Genomic DNA, 6,269 nt, shown 5'->3' on the forward strand with positions numbered 1-6,269 from the left:
TATAAACGTAGCTTTCTAAGAATATATTTTCCTTCTTTTGTCAAAGAAACCAACAGATCGTTCATTTATCTGGTATGATTTCTCTTTCATTCATAAATATAGACCTTTCTATTGAGAGACCTTATAAACATCAGAAATAAAACGAAATAAACCAAATAAACAAAGAATAATGTGATAGACGAATTGGAAACGCAGAAATAGGCAGAGACTATTGTGTAATTCTATAGAAGGTGTTTCGTTCACCAATTTTTAAAGTGTTAAACATATTCAGAAATGGCTCTAATTATCAGTATTGTAATCTTAAGAAGAGTCTCAATGGTACTCAAAAAGAGATTCGCTTTTAATCACTGAACAAATGTTATTTACTCATTATCTTTCGCAAAATGTAAAATAATCAGAGAAATAATCTAGCACCTTAAGTTATAGAATTTAATGGATTTTTCGTTTTCGATGCTTTTATACAATTTTGCAATCAAAACAGTTTTAATGAAATGCACTATTAGAAATTTCTCTGAAAAAAAATGGCTAAATAACAATCAGAAAGGGTTAAAACTGTTATTTTACCCTATTTAAACAAAACAGTTAAATAACCGTAAATAAGATGGTAATGAAACTATTAACAGTGAGAAAAATTGCTTATTAACTATTTTTTACCTAAAACGGTTAAATAACAGGAATTTTATTGCACCCACTTAGCTCACCTAATGAAGACACTTAGTTTCTTGCAACTGTGTACATATTATAGCCGAGAGAGATAATTTGTCAATCTCATGAACGGTGGTTCGACTCTTAACGTTGACACCTCCATTCCCATTGCCGCACATGAAGTGTCCTGCACTCTCCAATGCCCCTTATCTAACGAGAGCTCCTATGTCCAGTTAAATTTCTTTTTTAATGGTTTTGAAACCAAGGTAGCTGTAAATTGCTTAAAAAAAACTGTATGGTTTAGTATTCATGATCTTAAAACCATACTAGTTGTAAACAGTTTCAGAACCGTGAAGATAAAAAAAAATATTCTGTACTGTAAACTTCACGGTTAATCGGATGGTTATTTTACTATTATTTTAGAATGAAAATTCTGACAGTGAGGTTTAGTATCATATATTTTTTTTTAGGTTTTTTAAAACCCTTTTGCTTCAACTTTATTTTATTAAGTTTATTTCAGTTTTAAAAAAAAAAAATTTAAACATCTAAACACAGACAAATGTATAATATTAAATAACCTATTCACAATAATTGAACGACCAAGTTTATTGAATATCTTTCGCAACACCACTGTTTAGAACAATTTTGAAAGAAGTCCTGATATCTAATTTTTAGTTAGATATCCGGAACTCTACATTGACTTGATATTCGCGGCCCTCCAAAGCACATAGCGCTTTGACTATTTTCTTCACTTCAAGGAAAGCTTTCAGTTTAAATGACACCATGATCGACAAGATTTTGAAGCAAACAAATAGCTTTAAAATTAATAAAGCAAATGTCATCATCATCAATGGTGGTGCCTTGGCCTTCTCAAGTAGTTTTTTCCAGGCTAACCTTTTTAATGCAAGCGTTTTCCAGTTTTTACTTTTCGAGACCAAAAGATCTTTTTCTAATCCATCTCAAATCTATAAAACTACTTTTTGCATATTTGACGGATCTGGATGATTACGCATTAGAAATTTCGATTCTAAGCGCTTTTCATTTCCACGAATTTTTCTTCATTTTTATAATTAGAATAGAGACAGCACGGCAGTTTCGTCTATATGCCCATTATTCTCTCTAAATATAAATTCAAATATTTCTATAAATTCTTTCTTCTTATGAGTTAACTTCTTTTCTTTACAATAAATTTTAAATTATTCATCGAGTAACTCCTATTTTCATTCAACAAATCCTTATTTTCATGCATTTCAAGCTTCCAAAAGAATTATTGTTCTTCACTTATGAAATGTGTTATTAGCGTAGAAAGATGAAAAGCTAAAAAAAATTGTAATCCGCGTCTCCAGACTCTTCTCTCATCGATTAGAATGAAAAACTCTAATCGGGCAGATCTAGGAAGGAAGAATCATCCCACTTTTTTCTTCTTTCAAACTTTCTTATCTTTTTATGAAATTTGGATGAGCACATTTTTTTCAGTTCAAAAAATTGAACCCACCTTAGCCAGTTGAACAAATTAATTATATTAAATGCATTCATTTATCGAATTAAATGCTTTAAAATGAATAATTAATTTATTTATTTATCTATTTATTTATCTATTTATTTATCTATTTATTTATCTATTTATTTATCTATTTACTTATCTATCTATCCATCTATTTATTTATTTATTTATTTATTAATTATATTAAATTAATGACATGATAATAACTAACAACATTTTATGATAAAGATGTTTAATCTCAGTTTTACATTTATTAAATAGTAAACGAAATTAATATATTTTTTTTTTACTTTTGAAAAATACATTTTACTTGAAGTTGCTACTGTCCTGTCATGCGATTAGAATAATAAACACAAAATAACTATATAAAATTCTTAAACCCATATAAAGAATTAACTTTTTTCAGTATTGCTAAGTTATAACTCTGGTGAAAAATATTTACCTATCTTTTATTCTAACAAAATATTAATAAAAAAAATTTGAAGTTTGTGGATGAAGTTGCCACTTTAATTGAGCTAAGTCTTAAATTGCATCTTAATACAATTGGGAAGTGAATCTGTAAAATTAATTTTTTTAATTAATAAAATATTTTGAACACCTTTTAATTTTGATGTAATAAACTGTTTATCACGAATAAACAAAAAAAAATTCAAAATAAAAAGTAATATTTTTAAAAAACACGTTTTAGTAGTGGAGATTAATAATTAAGAAAAAAATTGAAAAACGTGGGGCGCATGAAATACATAACAGTAATGTTACATTAGTGTGTGTATGCGTGCTCTTGAGAATATGTGTATGTATATCAGTAATTGTAATTGTATCTGAATGTGGAATATGCTTTTGTATATGCATATGTATGTGGATGTATATGTGGCTGTGCATGTGTATGAGTAAGAAAATGTGTATATGTATGTGTATATGTACTGTTATGTATTTCATGCACCCCACGTTTTTCGTTTTTCAATTTTTTTCTTAATTATTATTCTCCACTACTAAAACGTGGTTTTTAAAAATATTACTTTTTATTTTGAATTTTTTTATTTTAAACTATGATTTTTTTAATTTTTAATTTTTATTTTATATTTTTAAAAAATTATTATTTTTTAATTATTATTCTTCACTACAAAAAACGTGGTTTTTAAAAATATATATTTTTATTTATTTTTCTTAGTCAAGAGTAGTCAAGACTACTACAAGACCACTACTAAAGTAATAGAACTTTTATTTTAAATTAAGGATACAAAAATCTTTATAGAAAAACAATACCTTTACGACTTTCATTAGTTTTATGCTGATGACAACCAAAACGGAAATGAATGAGGAAAAACTGGATCCTACCACGTGATTTTTCAGCCAATAAAAATACTCCGACAACAAAAATCTTTTCACCTGACACGTAATAATTTGAAATAACGGAATCGACAACAAAAGACAATCTCGAAAATAATTTTTTTTTTAAATTTTAATTTTATTTTACTTTGCATGTCTTTTTTCTCTTCATTTTCATGCATTGTCATCCAATTCTGAAATGTGTGCTAAATTTGAAGTTTGTAGCTAGTCGGGAAGTTAGTTTAAAATCGATTACGAAATTCCACCCGGACAGACATACACGAAGGCAAGTTTACATAAACGTGGTAATAATAAAATGATTGGGTTTCAATAGCGATAATTGCGATGGCTGAGGTTCAAATCTCATCGATGGCTGGTTCCACAACCAGATTGCACCGACCATGGATCATGAGTCCCCCTGGCTAACCGTGAAGGGTTCTCGTGGTCACCATGTAACGCGAATGCGGGTTAATTTCATCAGAAAGTCTGCCTTGAAGGTAATTTTTTTTCGATCCAGGAGTTCCCTTGTCTTCTGGATTGGGTTTAAATTACAAGGCTAAGGAGTTAGCAATCGTAAACCTAAAAAATTGGGCCGACTCTTCAACGACGGTTATAAAATAAAATAAAAATTGACGATAGCAACAGGTGGAGGACCCCTTAGTGAAGAAGATGTGAATTTTATTATTAACGCCTATTTTCACAATTATTTGCAATTCAGTTTCTCATTGTTAAATAAACAATTCCTGCAAAAACAAGAATTATTCAGTTTATATTATTTCATTTTAAAACTTTTTATGACTCCTTGGCGTTCTATAATTTGTTTTACTTATTTATTTCGATTTTAAATACCTACTCAGAAGATAATTTTAGGAAAAATTTTAACTTTTTAGAACGAAAGTAGCGACATGACATTGGCAGGGAAAATCACGAAAAACCTTATAACTCCCAGCAATAGTGTATACCTGTGGTGAACAATTTTGTCAACATTAATGGCTTGCCCAGTGATAAGATCGAACAGTGATTATACGGCCGCAGACCAAAATTTAATTGTGTTCTGTAAGCACAAAAAAATACGCATTTAATGTAATTTAATGTAATTAAATATATTTTTTTTTCCAATGGGAGGCACTGAGTTTGAATCTTTTGCCTATACTATGCCAGAATTGTTGCTCATTTGGCGTTACCCAGTGGGCACCTGTGAACCAAAGTCACGGAGGCGAGCAACATTGCCCACGCCACACTGCCACAAACCCGTTTATAGGGTGGGCCACATTCACACATCTTGCACACACACAAGAGAGGACAGCACAAAGAGAGAGAGAAACATCCATGCCCATAGCGGGATTCTAACCCGCAGCCTATGGTTTCGCAGTCGGGCACGCTAACCGCTCGGCCACCAGGCCGGCGTAATTAAATATATATTAAAGTTTGATTTGAAGCTGAAAAGTGTGTTTGAGGAAACATTCTTTGAATATTTTATATACATTTTTAAAAGTATATAACATGTAATATATTTATATTTAACAGGCATCTTATACAACAATCTTTCAGAGAGTCTGTAATAAGTCTCGTGATGTATTGTTATTTATTTCATTTCAATAAAATTTTATAAAAGAAATTTCATATGCACTTCAGAATTTATTTATTATACGTCTCTCTCTCTTTCCGTATATATATATATATATATATATATATATATATATATATATATATATAGCATATATAGCATATATATATATATATATATATATATATATATATATATATATATATATATATATATATATATATATATATATGCTATATATGCTATATATATATATATATATGCTATATATATATATCGTAATAGATAAATACAAAAAGGACAAAAAGTAAATTTTTTATAAAAAATTTTATAAAATTTTTTTGTGTGCTCCTCACACTATTGTATTGATATATTTTGCTTTGACTATATTAGGAAGCAAATAATTACTTTGGCTATATTACCGTTTTGCTGATATAATCGTGTGAGCTGATGAAAAGATTATATATTTTATTTTCCGGATTTTTAATTTTTTTTTTCCTTTTTTCGGACTTTTTTTTCGTAGTTATTATTATTATTTTTCTTTTTATATTTTTTTCTTTGTTCCGTAATTTTTCCATGTTTTCTCTACATTTTGAACTTATCAATCTTAGTAATTATAATTTTCCTTAAAGTATCCAGTATAGTAATACTACCTTGCGCACATTCATTTTCGGGCTAACCCTTGGTAACTAACAAGTCAAATGCGCTTCAGTACTGCGGAAAGAACGCGCCATGAAACAAAAATCCATCTATTTACGCTTTTAGCTCCATTTGCGCTTCTGTTTTCATATTTTGAAATCTGGCAATGTTATTACGAAAATATTTCGAATTTTTTTTTTTTTTTTTAAGTTTTCCGTGCATGTAAGTTCATTTGAATTAGCTACTGGCTTTATAGATTTCGTTTGGTGTTTTTCATTTTTTTTTCCTTTACATTTTATTTTATGTTTTTTTTTGCGTTATATATTTTTTACTTAATGTGCTCTATTTTCATTCAATATTTCTCTCGTTCTCTTCACACTATTGTATTGATATATTTTGATTTGGCTACATAGATACAATATTAGAAAAGCAATATATATACATATATATGTATATATACATATATATATATATATATATATATATATATATATATATATATATATATATATATATATATATATATATATATATATATATATATATATATATATATATATATATATATATATATATATATATATA

This window comes from Parasteatoda tepidariorum, chromosome 7 (genome assembly GCF_982258835.1).
Source record: "Parasteatoda tepidariorum strain Cologne lab strain chromosome 7, Ptep-v5.0, whole genome shotgun sequence".
Lineage (NCBI taxonomy): Eukaryota > Metazoa > Arthropoda > Arachnida > Araneae > Theridiidae > Parasteatoda > Parasteatoda tepidariorum.